The sequence below is a fragment of the Spermophilus citellus genome, assembly GCF_964194105.1.
Source record: "Spermophilus citellus genome assembly, chromosome: X".
Lineage (NCBI taxonomy): Eukaryota > Metazoa > Chordata > Mammalia > Rodentia > Sciuridae > Spermophilus > Spermophilus citellus.
This window is the reverse complement of record NC_138190.1, coordinates 131,391,776-131,415,732: the sequence shown is the minus strand read 5'-3', so window position 1 is coordinate 131,415,732 and position 23,957 is coordinate 131,391,776. Positions and strand designations below refer to the sequence as shown.

The 23,957-nt window shown below is 36.9% G+C and overlaps 1 pseudogene across 1 annotated transcript; it reads right to left on the bottom strand.

The window, feature by feature from the left end:
- Window positions 1-16,888: 16,888 nt before the first annotated feature.
- Window positions 16,889-17,874, bottom strand: LOC308639860 (ATP synthase subunit O, mitochondrial-like; annotated as a pseudogene). The gene is made up of 2 exons: window positions 17,583-17,874; window positions 16,889-17,295 (listed from the first exon to the last, which is right to left on the bottom strand). The product of its transcript is annotated as an ATP synthase subunit O, mitochondrial-like (transcript).
- Window positions 17,875-23,957: the final 6,083 nt, after the last annotated feature.

Below are 23,957 nucleotides of genomic sequence, written 5' to 3'. Positions count from 1 at the left end.
AAACTATGGAGACATTATTAGACTTAACATCAAATAAACTTTACAAATACAGAGAACATTTCTCATTGTTTAAAACAGCTCAATTATATGAAGACTTCATTTCTCTTGGACAAACGTGGTAAATTAAAATTCTGATTAAATTAAGTGACTTCTACCAAAACAATGAGACATTTTAGAAAATAACATAATTTTATTTTCTTTTATTTGGTACCGGGGACTGAACTCAGGGGCACTTGACCACTGAGCTACATCTGCAGCCCTATTTTGTATTTTATTTAGAGACAGGGTCTCACTGAGTTGCTTAGGGCCTCGCTAAGTTGCTAAGGCTGACCTGGAACTTGTGATCCTTCTTCCTGCTTCAATTCCCGAGTTACTGCACCAGGCTTAATATAATCTTCAATTGCAAGAGGAAAAGCTTTTGATGGCTCCCCATTACCTAAGTCTATTTTTTTAGTTATACATTACAGCAGAATGCATTTTGACACAGTGTACGCAAATGGAGCACAACTTCTCATTCCTGTGACTGAACATGGTGTAAAGTCACACCAGTAGAATAATCATACATGTATATAGGGTAATAATGTCCATCTCATTCCACTGTCTGCCGCAGTCTGGCTGGGCACAAAATAACCGAGCCGCCACAAAGCCTTGTAAATTCAAACAGCAACTCTTTATTCCCCAACTCTCACCGGCACTCTACACACACTTCCCGGGAACACACTACCTCCACCGTGCTCTGCGCGCCAATTTTCCCTGAACCCCCCCCCCAACTCCAAAGTAGCGGGCGCCAGGATCCGCCCTAATCCCCCGAGCAGGGTCACCTTTCAACCATTCTGTCTAGCAAAATGCCAGGCGTCATTCCATCATTCCGACTAAACTGTGGCTCTCAACAACTGTCCTTTTAATCCCCACAACCCCTCTTCTCCCCTCACTCCCCTCTGCACAATACAATGTTCCTCCCATATGCTAGTAATTTGAGTTCTCTCTCTTCTTCTCTTCGTTAGCATGGCTAAGGGTCTGTCGATTTTATTTATTTTTTCAAAGAACCAACTTTTAGTTTTGTCAATTTTTTCAATTGTTTCTTTTGTTTCAATTTCATTAATTTCAGCTCTGATTTTAATTATTTCTTGCCTTCTACTTCTTTTGCTGTTGTTTTGCTCTTCTTTTTCTAGGATTTTGAGATGAAGTATGAGATCATTTATTTGTTGGTTTTTTCTTTTTTTAAGGAATGAACTCCAAGCAATGGATTTTCCTCTTAGAACTGCTTTCAATGTGTCCCATAGATTCCGATATGTTGTGTCTGTGTTTTCATTTAACTCTAAGAAGTTTTTAATTTCCTCCTTGATGTCTTCTAAAACCCATTGATCATTCAGTAACCTATTGTTCATTCTCCAAGTGATGCATGATTTTTCCTTCCTTCTTTTATCGTTGATTTTCAGTTTCATTCCATTATGATCAGATAGGATGCATGGTATTATCTCTACTCCTTTATATTGTCTAAGAGTTGCCCTGTGACATAATATATGATCTATTTTTGAGAAGGATCCATGTGCTGCTGAGAAAAAAGTGTAACTGCTTAATGTTGGGTGGTATATTCTATATATGTACTAGCATACGGGATGAAAAAGGCAATATCACAACAGACACTTCAGAAATACAGAAGATAATCAGAAATTATTTTGAATCCTTATACTCCAATAAAATAGAAGATAGTGAAGGCATAGATAAATTTCTTAAGTCATATAATCTGCCCAGATTGAGTCAGGAGGATACAGACAACCTAAACAGACCAATAACAATAGAGGAAATAGAAGAAACCTCAAAAGACTACCAACTAAGAAAAGCCCAGGACCGGATGGGTATACAGCAGAGTTTTACAAAACCTTTAAAGAGGAACTAACACCAATACTTTTCAAGCTATTTCAGGAAATAGAAAAAGAGGGAGAACTTCCAAATACATTCTACGAGGCCAACATCACCCTGATGCCTAAACCAGACAAAGACACTTCAAAGAAAGAAAACTACAGACCAATATCTCTAATGAACCTAGATGCAAAAATCTTCAATAAATTCTGGCGAATTGGATTCAAAAACATATCAAAAAAATTATACACCATGATCAAGTAGGATTCATCCCTGGGATGCAAGGCTGGTTCAATATACGGAAATCAATAAATGTTATTCACCACATCAATAGACTTAAAAATAAGAACCATATGATCATCTCGATAGATGCAGAAAAAGCATTCGACAAAGTGCAGCATCCCTTTATGTTCAAAACTCTAGAAAAATTAGGGATAACAGGATCATACCTCAACATTGTAAAAGCAATCTATGCTAAGCCCCAGGCTAGCATCATTCTGAATGGAGAAAAATTGAAGGCATTCCCTCTAAAATCTGGAACAAGACAGGGATGCCCTCTCTCACCACTTCTGTTCAACATAGTTCTCGAAACACTGGCCAGAGCAATTAGACAGACGAAAGAAATTAAAGGCATAAAAATAGGAAAAGAAGAACTTAAATTATCACTATTTGCAGATGACATGATTCTATACCTAGCAGACCCAAAAGGGTCTACAAAGAAACTATTAGAGCTAATAAATGAATTCAGCAAAGTGGCAGGATATAAAATCAACACGCATAAATCAAATGCATTCCTGTATATCAGCGACAAATCCTCTGAAACGGAAATGAGGACAACTACTCCATTCACAATATCCCCCCGAAAAATAAAATACTTGGGAATCAACCTAACAAAAGCGGTGAAAGACTTATACAATGAAAACTACAGAACCCTAAAGAGAGATATAGAAGAAGACCTTAGAAGATGGAAAAATATACCCTGTTCATGGATAGGCAGAACTAACATCATCAAAATGGCGATATTACCAAAAGTTCTCTATAAGTTCAATGCAATGCCAATCAAAATCCCAATGGCATTTCTTGTAGAAATAGAGAAAACAATCATGAAATTCATATGGAATAATAAAAGACCCAGAATAGCAAAAACAATGCTAAGCAGGAAGTGTGAATCAGGCGGTATAGCGATACCAGACTTCAAACTATACTACAGAGCAATAGTAACAAAAACAGCATGGTACCGGTACCAAAACAGGCAGGTGGACCAATGGTACAGAATAGAGGACACAGTAACCAAACTATCTTACATTTGATAAAGGGGCTAAAAGCATGCAATGGAGGAAGGATAGCATCTTCAACAAATGGTGCTGGGAAAACTGGAAATCCATTTGCATCAAAATGAAACTGAATCCCTTTCTCTCACCATGCACAAAAGTTAACTCAAAATGGATCAAGGAGCTTGATATTAAATCAGAGACACGGCGTCTGATAGAAGAAAAAGTTGGCTATGATCTACATACTGTGGGGTCGGGCTCCAAATTCCTCAATAGGACACCCATAGCACAAGAGTTAACAACTAGAATCAACAAATGGGACTTACTCAAACTAAAAAGTTTTTTCTCAGCAAAAGAAACAAGAAGAGAGGTAAACAGGGAGCCTACATCCTGGGAACAAATCTTTACTCCACACACTTCAGATAGAGCCCTAATATCCAGAGTATACAAAGAACTCAAAAAATTAGACAATAAGATAACAAATAACCCAATCAACAAATGGGCCAAGGACCTGAACAGACACTTCTCAGAGGAGGACATACAATCAATTAATAAGTACATGAAAAAATGCTCACCATCTCTAGCAGTCAGAGAAATGCAAATCAAAACCACCCTAAGATACCATCTCACTCCAGTAAGATTGGCAGCCATTATGAAGTCCAACAACAACAAGTGCTGGAGAGGATGCGGGGAAAAGGGTACACTTGTACATTGTTGGTGGGACTGCAAATTGGTGCAGCCAATTTGGAAAGCAGTATGGAGATTTCTTGGAAAGCTGGGAATGGAACCACCATTTGACCCAGCTATTCCCCTTCTCGGTCTATTCCCTAAAGACCTAAAAAGAGCATGCTACAGGGACACTGCTACATCGATGTTCATAGCAGCACAATTCACGATAGCAAGATTGTGGAACCAACCTAGATGCCCTTCAATAGATGAATGGATAAAAAAATGTGGCATTTATACACAATGGAGTATTACTCTGCATTAAAAAATGACAAAATCATAGAATTTGGAGGGAAATGGGTGGCATTAGAGCAGATTATGCCAAGTGAAGCTAGCCAATCCTTAAAAAACAAGTGCCAAATGACTGCTTTGATATAAGGGGAGTAACCAAGGACAGGGTAGGGACGAAGAGCTTGAGAAGAAGATTAACATTAAACAGGGATGAGAGGTGGGAGGGAAAGGGAGTGAGAAGGGAAATCGCATGGAAATGGAAGGTGATCCTCAGGGTTTTACAAAATTACATATAAGAAAGAGGAAATGAGGGGTAAGAGAAGAATAATACAAGTGGAAGAAATGATTTACAGTAGATGGGGTAGAGAGAGAAATGGGGAGGGGAGGGGAGGGGAGGGGGGATAGTAGAGAATAGGATAGACAGCAGAATACATCAGACACTAGAATGGCAATATGTAAATCAATGGAAATGTAACTGATGTGATACAGCAATCTGTATACGGGGTAAAAATGGGAGTTCATAACCCACTTGAATCAAACTGTGAAATATGATATATTAAGAACTATGTAATGTTTTGAATGACCAACAATAAAAAAATAAAACATAAAAAAAATACAATGTTCCTGTATTCTTCCCCATCTACCCACTCCCATTATGGATTACCATCTGCTTATCAGAGAAAACATTTGGTCTTTGGTTTTTTGGGTTTGGCTTATGTCACATAGCATGATATTCTCCAGCTGCATCCATTTATCTTCAAATACCATAATTTCATTCTTCTTTAAGGCTGAGTAATATTCCATTGTGTATATATACCATATTTTCTTTATCCATTCATCTTTTGAAGGGCTTTTTAAAACTTGCTTGAAAAATCAAAATCACTCCAGGTAAATGTTAAAAGAACAAATTACAGGTACCATTATAGACCTAAAACTGATTATAATCCAAAAATCTAAAACATTACTGAAGGAGTTTAAGACTCTGTATTTTCAACAAGATCTCAGTTTATTCTTCTTTTCTTTTAAAATGTTTTTAGATATTGATGGACCTTTATTTTATTCATTTATTTATATGTCATGCTGAGAATTGAACCCAGTGCCTCACACATGCTAGGCAAGCACTCTACCACTGAGTCACAACTCCAGCCCTCAGTTTATTCTTTTAATCAGATAAGTTTAGAAAATTCTGACCTACATAAATAGAAACAGACCCTTTACCTGGATATTAGTTAGCACTTGTGACTTCTTGTGAAGTATTATGTTATATTGTTGTAGTTATTGGAATATATTGGATGTCATTTGGCAAGAATTTTTTATTGCTATAAAGTTCCCATACCAGAATATTCACCCTTTTAAAGAATATAATTTAGTGGTGTTTAGTATATTCAGAAGGTTATACAACCCTCACAACTATCTAATTCCAGAACATTTCATCATTCCAAAAAGAAATTCTACAGCAATTAGATTTCTTCCAATCTCACCAACTCTGACAACCACTAAGTTTTAACTATACAGATTTTCCATTTCTAGACATTTCGATGAGTACAACCATATAATGCGGCCTTTTGTAATTGACTTCTTTCGTTTTATGTCATATTTATAAGGTTTATTCATATTGTAGCTGGTATCAATATTTCACTTCTTTTATTGGATGAATATTATCATATTTTATGGATATTTTATTTGTATTTCTATATTTTGTTTGATGGTATATTTGATATTTGATTGTATGAATTTGATCATGTATTCATTTATATATATTTAGTTTACTTCCACTTTGGGGTTATTATGAATAATGCTGCTATGAACATTCATATCTGGGAAACTTTTTTTCTTCAACCCTATTGTCTTATTTTTATGGGTGCATTCAAATTATACATAATAGTTGGTTTCATTTGTACATACCCATACATGCACACTGAATAATTTGGTCAATTTTATTCCTCAGTACTTCCCCTTTCCCTCCTCTTCTCTCTTCCTCTGGTCCCTGTCCTCTACTAGTCTCTCTTCTATTTTAATGAGATGCCCCCCTTTCATCCCCCTTTTTCTCTCTAGCTTCCACATAGGAGAGGAAACATATGACTGTTGACTTTCTGAGTTTAGCTTATTTTGCTTAACATAATGTTCTCAAGTCCCATTCATTTTCCTTAAAATTCCATAATTTCATTCTTTATTGCTAAATAAAACTCTATTGTATGAATATATTTTGTATATTCTCTTGTCATTCATCTGTTGAAAAATACCTAGGCTGGTTCCATAATGTGGATACTGTCAATTGCATTGCTATAAATTGGGCATGAATGTATTGCTATAGTATAATGGCTGTAATTCTTTAGGATAAATACCAAGAAGTAGTATAAATAGGTCATATGGTGGTTCCATTCTTGGTCTTTTGAGGAACCTCCATATGGATTTCCATAGTGATTGTACTAATTTAATAATAATTTAAAATCCCACCAAGAATGTATGAGTGCACCTTTTTCTTTGGGAAACTTTCAAAACTAGTCAATTTCCAGGTCTAGTTCCAAACCAATAGAATCAAAATATCTGTAGAGCAGAAGTAGGGATGCCTGGGCATCCCCACCCCCTTTTTAAATTAAGCTCACCAAAATCTTTGCCACCTGCACCTCAGATAGAGCATTAATCTCCAGAATGTATCAAGAACTCAAAACACTTAACACCAGAAAAAATATAACCCAATCAATAAATGGGCAAAGGAACTGAAGAAACATTTCAGACAGAAAAAGAAATACAATTGATCAACAAATATATGAAAAAAAGTTCAACATCTCTAGCAATAAGAGAAATGCAAATTAAAACTACACTGAGATTTCATCACACTCTAGTAAGAATGGGAATTATCAAGAATACAAACAATAATAAGTGTTGGCAAGAATTTGGAGGAAAATGTATACACATACATTGCTTGTGGGACTGCAAATTGGTGCAGCCAATATGGAAAGCAGTATGGAGATTCCTTGGGAAACTGGGAATGGAACCACCATTTGACCCAGCTATCCCTCTCCTCAGTCTATACCCAAAGGACTTAAAATCAGCATACTACAGGGACACAGCCACATCAATGTTTATAGCAGCTCAATTCACAATAGCTAAATTATGGGATCAACCTAGGTGCCCTGCAACTGATGAATAGATAAAGAAAATGTGACCTGAAGTTCTCTGTGCCTCAGAACCATGGCAGATGCTTGTTCCAATGCAGATTCACGGGCCTCATCTCAGAATGTGGGATAAATACCTGTGAGTTTGGTATTCACAATTCAGGATTTAACAAGCTCCCCAACAGATTCAGACACTTAGAGGATTGCACATTGAGAACCTCTGGTTAGGGCTGAAGTGTTCCAGCTAAAGATAAGGTCTTGTTCAAAATCACAAATGTCCAAAGCCTCATTGGGTCTTTTAGTATTCTTTGTAATGCAGCATCTAAACCTTGGCTACATATGAGAATCACCTTGAAAGCTTAAAAAAAATCCATATGCCTAGACCACATGCCAGAGCAATTAAATCAGAATCTCTTGGGGGAGGAGAAAGCCCTGGATATCAGTATTTTTTTTTTTTTGATAGGACTAGGGATTGAACCTGGCCTAGCATGGTACTGGTGTTCTTATAAGTTCCCTGAGAAATTTCACTGTACAGCCATGGTCAGGAACCACAGTGAAAACAGAAATGGTAGGGTGAGAATTCCATCTAAAATAGTGAAAAAGCAAAAAGAAGAAAAGTGACCAGGTCAGGGTGGTACTTCTTGGTACTTGCTGGGTGTTTAAATGTGGAAATGGACATAGAGTAAGTAGAGCCACTTCTACAGATCGAGCCTTAGATTATCATTACAAATTTAAAACTATTAGATATAGTACTTTTGGTTATTTTTTCTTGCCTTCCACTAGAATATGAATTCTCTGAGGAAAGGAACTGCCTCTCTTGTTCCCTGCTCTCTGCTAGCATCCAGTACTAATTAAGCACTTGTGGCATGAACCAAAAAAAAGAGTCCCATTTTGGAACCATGTACCATGAAATCACTTAGGATTCTCAAACAGCAGATGCCCTTCACTTTTGCAATGTTGCTCTTCTTTATACTCTGTCCAGTTCCACTAATGTTCCCTTTTCTTTTTCATCAGGCCAGTCTACAACATCCTCCAAAATATTCCATTATGCAATCCTTTTCAAGCTAATTAGCAAGATAAGCAATTCATTCATTCACTTGCCAAATATTTATTGACAAGTGCTAAACACTGGAGATGCTGTATGTTAGCAGGGAACACATGCAATAAACAAATGAAATCACCAACTAATATAAGACTACAAATTGTGCTATATTCCATAAAAGATATAACAAGATGCACCATAAGAATGATGTATGGGAAACTCTAACAGACTGAAGAAGTTGGGAAGGACTCTTACAGAAATAGCATTCCAATATATTTACAAAATGTGTGCGAGTTTATCAGTAAAAGAGGGACAGGGAAGAGTTCTCTGGGAAGAAAAACAGTTGGAGTCCAGAGCCATGAAAGAGTTTGGTGTTTTGAACTGAAAGAAGGCCAGAGAAGCTACAGAACAGGAATAAGTGGCAGAGTGGCTGGAGGCTAGGAGGGCAGGACATGTCTTTGCAGGACTTTGTAGGAGAGAGAAAAAAAATCTTCAATTTCTTTCTAAATGTGCGGGAAAGCGTTAGAAGGCTTAAGCAGGAGTGCATCCTGATCTGATTAAAATAACTCCTGCACAGAGAAAGGATTGCAGTGAGGCAGGATTGGAAGCAGGGTGTCCACATAGGAGGTTATAAGTAAAGTAAGTACTGGAGGTGTGAAATATTGTATGGATTCAGGAGGTTTTTGCTGAAGAAATGACTCTTTTTTATGACAGCTGTGAAAGCCTCATTTCAGAGATTTCAGTTGGAAGGAAACAGGCATGTTAGGTTAAATCAATGACAAGTAGATTAAAAGTAAAATTAATCCATTGGTTCATTCACTTTTTTGAAGTATGATTTAATTGAGTTAAAGGTCTCCTTGTGCCTCCTTCCACACCCTCATAGGCTCCAATTCTGTTCTGAATTACATCACCATTGGTTATTTTTGTCTGTGTTTGAACTTGGTATAAATGGAATCAGTTTTTTTTTCTTTTCTTTCTCTTTTTTTCCTTTAATTTTTGGCAGTGCTGGGGATTGAACCTAGGCCCTTCTACATGCTAAATAAGTGCTGTATCACTGAGTTACAACCCCAGCCCCAGTGGAACCGTATTGTATATATTCTTTTGAGTCTGACTTTTTTCATTTCCCATAGTGTTGCCGAGATTCATCTACTGCTGTGTATTATCAACAATCCATTCCTTTCTATTATTGGATAGCACTCCATAGTAAAAATACCCCAGAATTTGTTTGTCCAGCTTTCTGTTAATGGACATTTGAATAACCTTCCACTGGCTAACTTTCAGTCTGACTCATTTCATTAATAGACTAAGATATAGTTTCAAGTTACTTTTCACTTTTTAACCATATCTCATGGCATTTTCAACTCCGAATTTCCACCCATTCTTACATATTTACCCTTCTATCCACCAATTTCATTCCTTAAATTTTTTTATTCTTGTCTATGGGAACTCTTTTATTTTTATTCCAAACAAATCCATTTATACATTTTTCAGGGTCCTCATATTTGTACTCTTGTTGTGTCTATCTCTAGAAAAAAAAGATGAAAAAAAAGTCAGCTAGATTCTTACTTAAAATATATTTTCTTTCAGAATGGTGATTCATAGGTGTGATAGAAAGCCAGATAGATGATGAGGGCTGTGTCCCATTTAGAATTTTAATTCCATATTGATTTCAGGTATTTCCCCAAACTGGCAAAATAAAATTTTAAAACCTTATGTTTCCCAAGCAAATAAATTAATGAGAAAAGTGGCATTGTTCTGCATTTTTGCAAATTTCTTTAATGCCTGGTATAATAAAAGACAGCTGGATCCTCATATCTGCTTCTGTGTTCAATCAGTTGCCATATGTTATTCTGGTTAGAGTGTGTGAAAGACAATCAGGGCTCACATAGTTATGTAGTTGGGAAAAAAGGAGTATTTTAATAACTTTTGCAGATATATTCCTTATAATTTATTGAAATATAACTGATGTATGATAAACTGCATGTAAAGAGACTATTTAAAAATTTATATAGACATAAATTTTGATAATATAAACAAACTCAGTCATCATATAAAACATATGGAGATTCCTCAAAAATACAAAATAGAACTACCATATGATCCATCAACTCCACTACTAGGTATATATCCAAAACAAATGAAATCAGTATGTTGAAGGGACATCTATACTCCTATGTTTATTGCAGCTCTGTTTTCAATAGCCAAGAAATAATGTCTATCAAGTGATAAATAGATAAAGAAAATGTGGTACATATACATAACAGAACATTATTTAACCATAAAAAAGAATAAAGTTCTGTCATTTGCAACAACATGGATAGAACTGGAGATCTTTTGTCTTTTTTTTTTTTTTTTTGATACCAGGTATTGAACTCAGGGCACTCACCACTGAGCCACAACCCCTATTTTGTATTTTATTTAGAGACGGGTGTCACTGAGTTGCTAAGCACCTCACCATTGCTGAGGCTGGCTTTGAACTCATGATTCTCCTGACTCAGCCTCCTGATTTGCTAGGATTACAGGCATGCACTACTGCAACCTCGATGGAACTGGAGATCTTTGTGTTAAGTAAAATAAGCCAGCAGAGAAAAACAAGTATGGAATGATCTCACTTACATGTGGAGTCTAAAAAATTGATGTTATAGAAGTTGAAAATAGAATGATGATTATCAAAGGCTAGGGAGAGTAGAGGAGAGAAGCAGGTGGGAAAGAAGTTGATCCATAGGTACTATGTTACAGTTAGATAGAAGTAAGAAATTCTGGTGTGCGATTGCACCATAGTGCAATTATAGATAACTATAATTTACTGTATATTTTAAAAAGCTAGAAGAATTTTTTAATGTTTCCACCATAAAAATGATAAATGAGGAAAGATATTATTACCTGATTATACAATGTATACATGTATCAAAACATCACTTGGACTGGCCCTGCCACCTATGTGGGAGTCCAGGCCTAGTTTAGGCCCAGGACCGCCTCCACCAACAGACAGACCCACACCAGAGCCCAGATGTGGCTATCATCATATCCCTCCCAATGCCATATCCTCCACCTTGCAACAACAGACAGGGCCTAAAAGCACCTGCATCTTCAACCAGGCATCCCAAAACCAGTGTAAGGCCCACCATTCCAACCCCATCTCCGAAAGAGGTTTCATCCATCTTGGGGCACCTCCACTGCTATCACAAGTTACCTCCACTATTGCTGCCACCACCTTTAGTTTCAGTAGCATCCATGGTGGGACACGGGCGGGATATGGAAGCCCAACACCAAGGTGAGGTACAGATAATTTGCATGGATAGTACAAGATTATAGGGTAGAAACTGTAATATCTCAGATCCACACTACAAGAAAGGAAGACACATAGGCAACATGAAGAAACAAGGGAGGAAGGTGCCCCAAACAAACCAGGACACTATAATAAGAGAACCCATGGACAGCGAAGTTGATGAAATGTCAGAGAAGGAGTTCAGAAGGTTCATAATTAAAATGATCTGTGAAATAAAGAATGACCTAAATGAGCAAATACAGGCAAAAATTGATCACTCCAACAAAGCGATAAGAGAGCAAATACAGGCAACCATTGATTACAACAATAAACAGATACAGGAGCAAATACAGGCAAACATTTATCACACCAACAAGGCAATAAGCGAGCAAATACAGGTAGCAAAAGACTACTTCAAGAAAGAGAGATTCTGAAGAAAACCAATCATAAATCCTTGAAATGATGGATACAATAAATCAAATTAAAAAAACTCAATAGAAAGTATCACCAACAGACTAGATCGCTTGGAAGACAGAACGTCAGATAATAAAGACAGTATACAATCTGGAAAATAAAGTTGATCACACAGTGAAGATGGTAAGAAACCATGAACAGAATTTCTAAGAATTATGGGACAGCATCAAAAAACCAAATCTAAGAGTTATTCTGATAGAGGAAGGCACAGAGATTCAAAGCAAAGGAATGAACAATCTCTTCAATGAAATAATACTGGAAAATTTTTGGAACATAAATAATGACCTGGAAAATCAAATAAAGAGGCTTACAGGACACTAAATGTACAAAATCACAACAGACCCACAGCAAGGCACATTATAATATACCACTCACATAGACTGCAGATATAAGCAAGGGTTTCCATCCTCATATCAAATAAAGTAGACTTCAAGCCAGCGTTAATCAAAAGGGATAAAGATATTTTGTACTGCTTAAGGGATTCATATATCAACAAAACATAACAATCATAAATGCCTATCATACAGAATAAGGACAGAATCTTAAAGGCCACAGGAGAGAGGAATCAAATCACATATAGGGGGAGACTAATTTGTATCTCAGCAGATTTTTTAACCCAGACCCTCAAAGCCAGGAGATTGTGGAACAACATATATCAAACTCTGAAAGAAAGTGGATGCCAATCAAGAATCTTACATCCAGCAAAATGAAGTTTCAGATTTGATGACAAAATAAAAACCTTTCATTATAAACAAAAGTTAAAAGAATTTACAGTGAGGAAGCCTGCACTACAGAGCATCCTCAACAAAATAGTCCATGAGGAGGAAATGAAAAACAACAATGAAAAGGGAGGAACTACACTAAAGGAAAGGCCAATCAAAGGAGAATCCAAGTCAAGTTAAAAAGCAAGAATAAACCAAAATGTTCGGGAATACAAATCATATTTCAATAATAATTCTGAATGTGAATGGCCTAAATTCATCATTTAAAAGACACAGACTGACAGATTGGAGTAAAAAAGAGACCGAACAATATGTTGCCTTCAAGAGACTCATCTCACAGGAAAAAACATCCACAGAGTGAAGGTGACAGGGTGGGAAAAAATGTACCACTCACATGGACTGCAGATATAAGCAATGGTTTCCATCCTCATATCAACTAAAGTAGACTTCAAGTCAGAGTTAATCAAAAGGGATAAAGATGGACATTACATATTGCTTAAGGGATTCATACATCAACAAAACATAACAATCATAAATACCTGTACCCTAAACAATGGGGCATGTATGTCAAACAAACCCTTCTCAAATACAAGAACCAAAACACACTCCATTAACGTCTTGTTAAGGAAGTCAGGTCCTATGTAGCAAAATGAAAATAAACCCCTATCTCTCAACATGCACAAAACTCAACTCAAAGTGGATCAAGGACCTAGGAATTAGTTCATAGACCCTGTGCCTAATAAAGGAAAAAGTAGGCCCAAATCTCCATCATGTGGGATTAGGCCCCAACTTCCTTAACAAAGACTCCTATAGCTCACGAAATAAAATCAAGAATTAATAAATAGGATGGACTCAAACTAAAAAGCTTCTTCTCAGCAAAAAAAAAAAAAAAAAAATCAGTGAGGTTAATGGAGAGCATACATTTGGGAGCAATTTTTTGCCACATGCACATCAGATAGAGCACTAATCTCTAGCATATATAAAGGACTTTAAAAACTTAACACACACACACACACACACAAAAACAAACAACCCAGCATGGACTAAGGAGCTAAACAGACATTTCTCAGAAGAAGATGTATATTCAATCAACAAATATATGAAACAATGTTCAACATCTCTAGCAATTAGAGAAATGCAAATCAAAACTACTCTAAGATTTCATCTCACTCCAGTCAGAATGGCAGCTATTAAGAATACAAACAACAATAAGTGTTGGTGAGGATGTGGGGACAAAGGCACACTCACACATTGATGGTGAGACTGCAAATTGGTGCAACCAATATGGAAAACAGTATGGAGATTCCTTGGAAAATTGGGAATGGAACCACCATTTGACCCAGTTATCCAACTCCTCGGTCTGTACCCAAAGGACTTAAAAACAGCATACTACAGGGACACAGCCACATCATATAGCACAATTCACAATAGCTAAACTGTGGAAGCAACCTAGATGCCCTTCAGTAGATGAAAGGATAAAGAAACTGTGGTATATATACACAATGGAATATTACTCAGCATTAAAAGAGAATAAAATCATGGCATTTGCAGGTAAATGGATGGAGTTGGAGAATATCATGCCAAGCAAAGTACTCCAATCCCCATAAAACAAATGCTGAATGTTCTCTCTGATAAGTGGGTGCTGATCCATAATGGGATGAGGGAGGCATGGGAAAAATGGAGGAACTTTGGGTAAAGGGGAGGGAGGGGAGGGGAGGGTATATGGGGGAAGGAAAGATGGTGGAATGAGATGGACATCATTACCCTAGGTACATGTATGACTGCACATATGGTGCAATGCCACATCATGTACAACCAGAGAAATGAAAAGTTGTGCTGCAATTGTGTACAATGAATCAAAATGCATTCTGCTGTCATGTATACCTAATTAAAATAAATTAATTAATAAAAATCACCCGATGCCCTATTAATATGTACAATTTTTTGTTTTTATATTTTTATATTCTTATATTTATTTGTTTTGTTTTTTGTTTTATATATCAGTTAATATTTTTTAAAAACAGAGGATACTCAAGTCTGTTATATGAAATGGGGTAGTATTTGCATATAAATTATTCAAATCCTCCTATGTACTTTAAATCATCTCTAGATTGCTTATAATACCTAATATAATGTAAATGCCATGTAAGTAGATGTTACACTATATTTTTTTAGGGAATAAAGACAAGAAAAACAGTCTTGGATTGGGGATGTGGCTTAATGGTAGAGCAGCTGCATAGTGTGTATAAGCCCTTGGGTCAAATCCCGAACATCACACATTAAAAAAAAAAGTCTATATGTATTTAAACAGATACAATTTTTTAATAAATTCTATCTGTGAATAATAGAATCTACCATACAGATCCCATGGATGGGAGGCAAGTACTGATTATATATCCATGAAATAATTTCCACAATCAAGCTAATGAATATGTCTATCATACACCAAAGTTTCCATATACCCCTCTGTATTCACTAACTCTTGCTCCTGCGAGTTCCCCACCTGGGCCAGGCAACCACTGAAATCCTGTTACTATAGAATCATTTGCATTTTATTGAATGTTCTATAAATTAAATCATGATGTATGAACTCTTTTTTGTCTATCTTTTTCCACTCAGCGTATTTGTTTTGAGATTCATCTATGGTTTCATGTCTTAAAAGTTAATTCCTTTTTATTCTGAGTAGTAGTCAATTGTGAAGATAAACAATGTTTTGCTTATTCTGTCACCTATTGCTAGATAATTGTGTGGTTTTCTATTTGAGTATCTTTCAAATAAAGTTACAAAGAAGAACTGCATCTGCAAGTTTTTGTGTGGACATAGACTATCCTTCTCAAGCAAATACCTAAAAGTGAAATGGTTAAATCATATGGTAGGTGTGTGGTGAAGTTTTTTTTTATTGTTCTTTTTTAAAAAATGTTCATTTTTTAGTTGTAGTTGGACACAATACCTTTATTTTATTTATTTTTTAATGTGGTGCTAAGGCTCGAACCCAGGGCCTTCCATGTGCCAGGTGAGTGCTCTACCACTGAGCCACAACGCCAGCCCATTTTTTTCTTCTTTTTAATTACACATGACAGTAGAATGAATTTTGACATATCATGCATACATGGAGTATAACTTCCCATTCTTGTAGTTGTACATGATGTGGAGTTACTGTGTTGTGTATTCATATGTGAACACAGGAAAGTTATATCTGAATCATTCCACTGTCTTTCCTATTCTCATCCCCCTCCCTTCCCTTTATTCCCCTTTGTCTAATCCAATGAACTTCTATTCTTCCTCTCCCTCTACCCCGTGTTGAACTTTTTAACTACAAAACTGTTCTCCAAAATAGTTATTTTTAAATTTTAAATTCTCACCAGCAGTGTTTGACAATTGTAATTATCTTACATCTTCACCAACACTTGGAATGGCCATCTTTTTCATATTAGCTGTTCTCACTAATTTGCTGAAACTGGCTTCAAACGTGGACTCCTCCTGCCTCAGCCTCCCCAGCTGCTGGGATTATAGGCATGCTGCGCCATGCCCAGCTGTATTATTAATCTTTAACTGAGTGGCAGAATATACCAGAGAAGTCATGTGACTTGGTAGTTTATTTTGTTTAAAATATTTTTTTGTTGTTGTTGTACACGAACACAATGCCTTTATTTTATTTTTATATGGTTGTAAGGATCGAACCCAGTGCCTCACACATGGTAGGCAAGGACTCTACCACTGAGCTACAACCCCAGCCTGACTTGGTAATTTATTTCTTTTTTACTTCTTTTTTTAGTTGTAGATGGACACAATATCTTTATTATTTATTTATTTATTTATTTTTTATGTGGTGCTGAGGATTGAACCCAGTGCCTCACGCATGTGAGGCAAGTGCTCAACTACTGAGCTACAACCCAGCCCCATGGCTTGATAATTTCTTAAAGGTAAGTTGCATTGTGAAATGCAAAAGCTTATCAATGAATTTTTTCATATTCAGATTTCAAAACTGGACAAGAGTTTTCCATTGAAACAAACTTCAGACTTCAGTATGAAGTGTAAGTACTTTATAAACTTTTCATTTTTATCAATGCAGAATATAAAAGGATTAGGATTTAATATAGCCAACAATTTTTGCTCTTTTACCAAAGCCATTCCTTTTTTTTTTTTTTTTTTTTTTTTGGTCTTTTCAGGAAGCATTTTATTGTTGCTCCATGTTTAAGAATTTTCACTGATGATAGAAAATCAACACTTTCAGATACTCTCCCACATAGCCCAGCTCAGCTTCTGAATCTTGGTTTTTGCAGACATATCAACATATTTCTCTCCAATACAGATAATCATTCCACCCATGATTGCTGGATCAGTCTTAACATCTAATTTCAACACTTGGCCTTGACTTAGGAAGCTCTTTAGGACTGTCTTTATTCAGAAGGGGAAGCTTCATGTAAAGGAGAACTGGTGATCACTGTGCACGGTACTTCTCCACGGTTCACACTCATAATGGTAGAAAAGGCAGAAATGATGTTAAGGGCATTGTCTAGGCAACTGTCTTCAGCAAGCAAGTTGATCAGGTTAGATTTGGGGGAAAACCTCTCTTTTGCTGTCATGTCATTTGTGCTTTTCATTTTGTTTTATATGGATGAACTTTTATTTATTTTTTAAATTTTTTAAATTAATTTTTTAAAATTTGTGTATGACAGCAGAATGCATTACAATTCATATTACACATATAGAGCACAATTTTCATATCTCTGATTAGGCTTTTCATTTTTTTTAATATTTATTTTTTAGTTGTTGTTGGACACAATATCTTTATTTTATTTATTTATTTTATGTGGTGCTGAGAATCGAACCCAAGGCCTCACACATGCTAGGCAAGCACTCTACCACTGAGCCCCAGGCCCAGCCCAAGGCTTTTCATTTTGATGGTATGCTTACTTTAGGGATTCAGAATAGAAGCAGCCACCTTGGGTTCCTTCAGTAGTTGTGCTACAATCAACAACTCCTTTTCTACTTGTTCCAGCTTATTCTGTTTAGATGCAGCAGAATAAAGAGCATATCGACCTTCAATGCCATATATCTGAACAGGTGATCTCACAAGCTTGGTAAACGGTCTGACCACAGATGTACTGAAGCATTGCACCTGGAGCGGGAGCTGGGATGCTGCTGGGGCGGCCATCTTCTCCTGACCAAAGGCATTCTTAAATGATACTGCTTTTTTCTTTTGCTCTGAGCATGTGGCATGAAGGATACAACGACTACTAGTGATTTCACTGCCTTGATTTTTAAGTGGCAGCGGTTTTACTTACCATTGCTTTGTGCTATTAGTGCAAACTTCAATATAATTTAAAAGGCAGATAATATTTGATATTACCATATTAGTTTTAACTTTATGGACTTCCTGAAAGCATCTCAGGGAATCTTAGGGGTCCACAGGTCACTCTTTGAGAACCACTGCATTTTAGTATGAAGCATTCAAATGTTTAATTCAAATGATTTAATATCCTAATTCCATTCCATGGTGCCTGCACTCATGCCTCTCAAGTGAATATATAGAAATATAAAAATAATGAGAAATTCAAGAAGAGTTTCTCTTTACCCAAAATAAGATCTTAAAATAAGTAAATCACAACTAGAGAAACACATCCCTTTGAAATTATGCTAAACCATTCAAATCTGTCTCTCCCAATTGAATTATACCATATAACAGTTATTTTCCTTTGGTTGACAAAAATAACTCTAAAGTTTCAAGATCTTGAGTACTTGTATGCTACCTGATTTCTTTGACTTCCATTTTCCTTATCTATAAAATGGGGGGGGGGCAGGTGATCATAATAAGAACTACTTCACAATGCTATAAGAAACAAATGTAATACTCAATATTAAGCACAAGAATGATGAACAGATGTTAGATATTATGCTAATGGTCCATTTCATTCCCTTTATGGCTGCATTGTATTTTGTAGTATGAAGGATCAAAATTACTTTGCCCTTGTCATATATTCTTATAGCTCTGAGAACTTTGGAAAATAAGAACTGTGTGGTTAGATAATCCAATTTGGGAGATGTTAAAGGAGCTGTATACTTTCCAAGAAATTCTGAGCCAGGATTCAACCAAGACAGGTGTGCTTAGTGTTGACTTTATTGATATTTCAAATTGTATGATTCTTTTTGTTGTTATTGTTGTTGTTTTGTGGTACCAGGGATTGAACTTGGGGGTACTTGGCCACTGAGCCACATCCCCAGTCCTATTTTGTATTTTATTTAGAGACAGGATCTCACTGTGTTGCTTAGTGCTTCGCTTTTGCTGAGGCTGGTTTTGAACTCACAGTCCTCCTGCCTCAGCCTCCCAAGACACTCAGATTACAGGCATGTGTCACTGCGCCCTGCCTATATGATTCTTTGATGTGTATGTGTACTATACATTGTAGGGTGTGTAGAATCGTTCCTTGGTCTCTACCCACCAGATGCTTGTAGTGTTCTTCCCCTGGGAATGACAACCAAAAATGTTTCCAGACATAGTCAAATACTGCCTAATAAGCAAGGTTGCTCCAAATTGAGAGTGGCTGAACCAGGCAATCAGAAAAGATCCTTCTGGGTGGACTGAATAGTATAGGAACAGAGTTGTATAAGGAAGATATATTGTAGGTAATTTTAATTAAATGTCTGTGTTGGAAAGTACAACAACAATAAAAGCTATAATTTGCTAAGTGTTGTTAGTATTTTGCAAGCATGAATCCTCACAGCAACACTATGAGGTAGGTATTAATAATCCTATTTTTTTGATGAGGAAAACAATACTCAGAAAGGCCAAATGACATGCCCAAGAGAGGAACAGAGCTAGGATTAGTATCTGATCTAATTGACTCCCAAGCTCATGCTCTGAACCAACACAGTTTTATTGTTGTTCAAAATGCAGTTTCCTCCATGGGATATTAATATCTGGAACACATTGTATAATCCTGTCTTGTGACCCTATTTGGATAACTTAGTTATGCATAATTTTAGATGAGTAGTATAGGGGGTGACTTCTTGATCTACTACGTGGGTAGATTTGGGATAAACTTAATTGAAGTATTGCTTTGATGGATTACAGAGACTTCTGAGGCAACATCAAAGAGATATTTGCATAGGCCTCGAAGGACCAAATTATCCATCTCATTGGTTCTAGAAGCCATGGCAATAATTAGTCAAGCAGCCTTGTGAAGGGTTTGGCTGATACCTCTGATTATCTTTCTGGAGGGGGAACAATACCACCTTTGATTGACCCCATGCCTCACTGTTAAGCCCTTTGGTTTAATAGAGGAGAAAATCATTTGGGGGAATGTTAACCATGCATTCTAACCTCTAGGGCACTGTTCTCCCAACTGCTTGTCACAGCTCATTAGGGGTCATGAAATCAATTTGGTGGATCATGAACAACATTTAAAAACAGAGAAGACCAGAGTAGAAAGTATCAAGGATCTCACACATTATAAGCAGGACTTGCTACATAATTTGCAGGTCCAGTGCAAAATGGAAATGTGAGAGTACTTGACCAAAAAGCAGGAAGAGTGTTGCCAAAGGTACTCAAATACAAAGATTTTCCTCTTTTTCCCTCCTGCAGTTTCTCTCTATTTGTCATGGTATTTTTTATTTGCTATTTATTTTCATGTTAATTTTAAAAAAGTATTGACATTTATAATTGTTAACATGAATCTTACCATTCATTTATATGTTTTGCAAGGGTAGTTTAAAGGGCAAATGCAAAATCATTTAATTAACCTGTGGAATCGCCCATTACACAATTAGTATTTTGTAGCTCTTACTAGAACAATGGGAATGATGCACAAAACTAATTTGTTTTTAATTTCACTATGGATACACATTCCACAAACATTTTCTGCTTTCAGTTTGCTAGTAAGGAAGGACAAAAGGAAAAGACTTGCTGTATCTTTCCCATTTCCTTCTGTCATTGTTTCCAGCATACTATAGTCTCCCCTTATCCCCAGGGGATATGCTCCAAGACCCCAGTGGAAGTTTGAAACTCAGAATACTACCGAACCATATGTGTGTGCATGTGTAGTGTGTGTGTGTGTGTGTGTGTGTGTTTTCTTGTTCACACTTACCTATTACAAAATTTATTTATAAACTAGGCATAGTAAGAGATTAACAATAATAAAGTAAAACAATTGTAACAACATACTACATATAGTAAAGTTGCCAGCATCATTGCTTTTGTGTTTGGGGGTTATGATTAAGTAAAATAAGGGTGACTCGAATGAACACAAGCTCTACAATACTATGACAGTCCACCTGATATCCTAGAAGATTCCTAAGTGACTAATGGGTGAGCACCTGGACAAAGGGATGATTAACATTCCAGGAGGACCAAGCAGAATGATAAAGGATTTTATCACACTACTCAGAATGGCACATGATTTGAAATGTGAATTGCTTACTTCTGGAAATTTCTACTTAATATTTTGTGGTTACTGCTAATAGTGGGTAACTGAAACCATGGTAAGTGAAACCATGGATAAAGGGACACTAGTGTGATTGTTTGGTTTTCATGTTTCTCAGAACTGCATTGCATTCTTTCTGTGTTGGAAACAAGTTCAAGTTCAAAAGTAAAGTGTGATCTCTGGTGTGTCACTATCACTACTGCCCCCTGTCCCCTCTATACTCAGTGGTAGCTTATATTCCTTTCAAGTGTTGATGAACTGACAAGCAATGGGGGCACTGGAGCTCAGCACTCCTGGGGCATCACAAACACATGCAAACACAAAAGTAAGAACAGGCAGTACACACACTAAAACATACACACATGCATGCAAGTGTACATGCTCAACTACTGCTTCTAACTCCACTTAAAAAATGTGAGTTCAAAATTGTTTTTAACATCAGGTGGTTCTAATTGACAGCCAGGGTTGAGAAGCACTAGTTTTCTCTATAGAGAATCTAATTTGCAAGTATCAGAACAGAATACTTCAATACTTAATAATTGATTATATTTCTTCATAATATCTTTAGGAATAAAAGGTACTTGGTATTTCTTAATTGGAAAGTAAAAAAAAAACATTGTTAACAATTTCTATACAGCAAGAACAGAACTTTAAATCAAGAATAGGCTGTTCTGAGCACAGAGCCCTGTGCTATCTATGGGTCACAAACCTAGGAAAGAGGCCCTGATAATAGGGTATTGTTTGTGGAACTTTTGTTTCAGATGTGTGCCAGAGTATGTGGTGTGTGTTTACTGGAGTTGTCAAAGTTGGAGAGCCCCTGCCTTAAGGGAATATCAGGCTTGTTCCCTTCTTCTTCCCTACTAGGTGTTAGAATATTCTCTGGGAAGATTCAAGAGATTTGAGTCAGAACAGGACTGGGGTTAATCTCTTCAGTGTGGGGTAACTTCTCTAGGTTCTCCTTGAGCTCCTTAATCTCATGTGGCTACTGTGACAAGACAGCCCAGGGTCCCTTGACGTTTCCTGAGAGGAACCAAGATGAGCCAAGAGAAAAAGAATGGGCCATCCCACACAGTTCAGGACACTTTACCAGGATACTAAGTACTTAGTGATTCAATAACAAGTAGGCTGGGGGCTGGGGCTGTAGCTCAGTGGTAGAGTGCTTGCCTCACAGATGTGAGCCACCGCTGTTCGATCCTCAGCACCACATAAAAATAAATACATAAAAAGATATTGTGTCAATTTACAACTAAAAAAAGTGAGTAGGCTGCTTTCTGGGGCACCTTTGTAATTATATCCTACTCTTGGGAATTTGTCAGATGGGCGGAGGTTGGGCAACAAAATGGGGTTTAATGATCAAGAGAAACTTAACTGTATGTTTTCATTAGTAACACAATAGGCCTTGATATTCATTTTAATTTTTACATTATAAAAATTCTGCCAGTTCCATAAAGAATTGGGAAAAGGCAGAATTACATATAAAAAATAAAAAAATTGTTTATTGCCTTAACTATCATAAACAGGGACTATATTTTGTATATTTTTTCCATACATCTTTCTATATGTATACATTATAATTAAAGAGAATGGATTATACAGTTTAGAGAAACTTAAACTTGCTTATTAATATAGCAGTATATTATGATATTCACCTTCTTTCCCTTAGTGCTGCATGTGCATAGATAAAAATCAGTCACATGGCCTCTCTCATTCTCTCCTTGTGCAATTTAGATGTATTAATATCATTGGTTAAGCTAAAGTTAAATCAGTTGCTCCTTGTAAATTGGATATTATGGTTTGCATGTGAGGTGTCCCATAAAAGCTTACATGTAGACAATGCAAGAAGGTTTGGAGGAGAAATGATTGGGTTATAGCCTTAAGTTAATCAGTGAATTAATTCCTGATGGGATTAACTGGGTGATAGCTGCAGACAGGTGGGCTGTGTCTTGGGGAAGTGTCATTGGGGGCGTGGCCATGGGGTATATATTTCCTGTCTGGAGCGCTCACTCCCAGAGTCTCTAGCTCTGCTTTCATATCGTGAGCTGCCTTCTACCACCACACTCTTCCACCGGGATGTTCTGCCTCATCTTGAGCCCTGAGGAATGGAGCTGGCCTGCTATGCACTAAGACCTCTGAAACTGTGAGCCCTCAACCTTTTCCTTGTCTGTGATTGTTCTGGTTGGGTCTTTTAGTCCCAGCACCAAAAAAAAAAAAAAAAAAAAAAAAAAGGCTGATTAAAACAGAGATTGGGACCAAGAACTGAGGTCTTTCCTGTGATTGACCTGACCATGTGGTTCATAAGTTTTCGGAACATTTTCATACTGGTTGGTAGAATTTTGAGGTGGTTAGCAGTGCAAGCTGGAAATGCTTTAGATTGCTATACGTGGGGATGAATGGCCAATTGTGGCGGGAGCTCAGAAGACCAGAATGCCAGACTGGGGACATAGCTCAGTTGGTAGAGTGCTTGTCTTACATGCCCAAGGCCCTAGGTTCCATCTCCAGCACCACACACACACTCTGACACACACACACTCTGACACACACACACACACACACACACGATCAAAATCCCTATAGGACTCTGTCTAGTGGAGACAGGGCTCAACAGGTCTCAGAAGAGAGACCTACTAGAATTTGGAGTAGAGGCCACTGATGTCATATTCTTGACAAGGACTACTCTGCACTTTGCCTGTGTCATAAGCGCTTCTGTGCAACTGATTTTTTTTTTTTTAAAGAGCGAGTGAGAGAGGAGAGAGAGTGAGAGAGAGAGAATTTTTAATATTTATTTTTTAGTTCTCGGCGGACACAACATCTTTTGTTG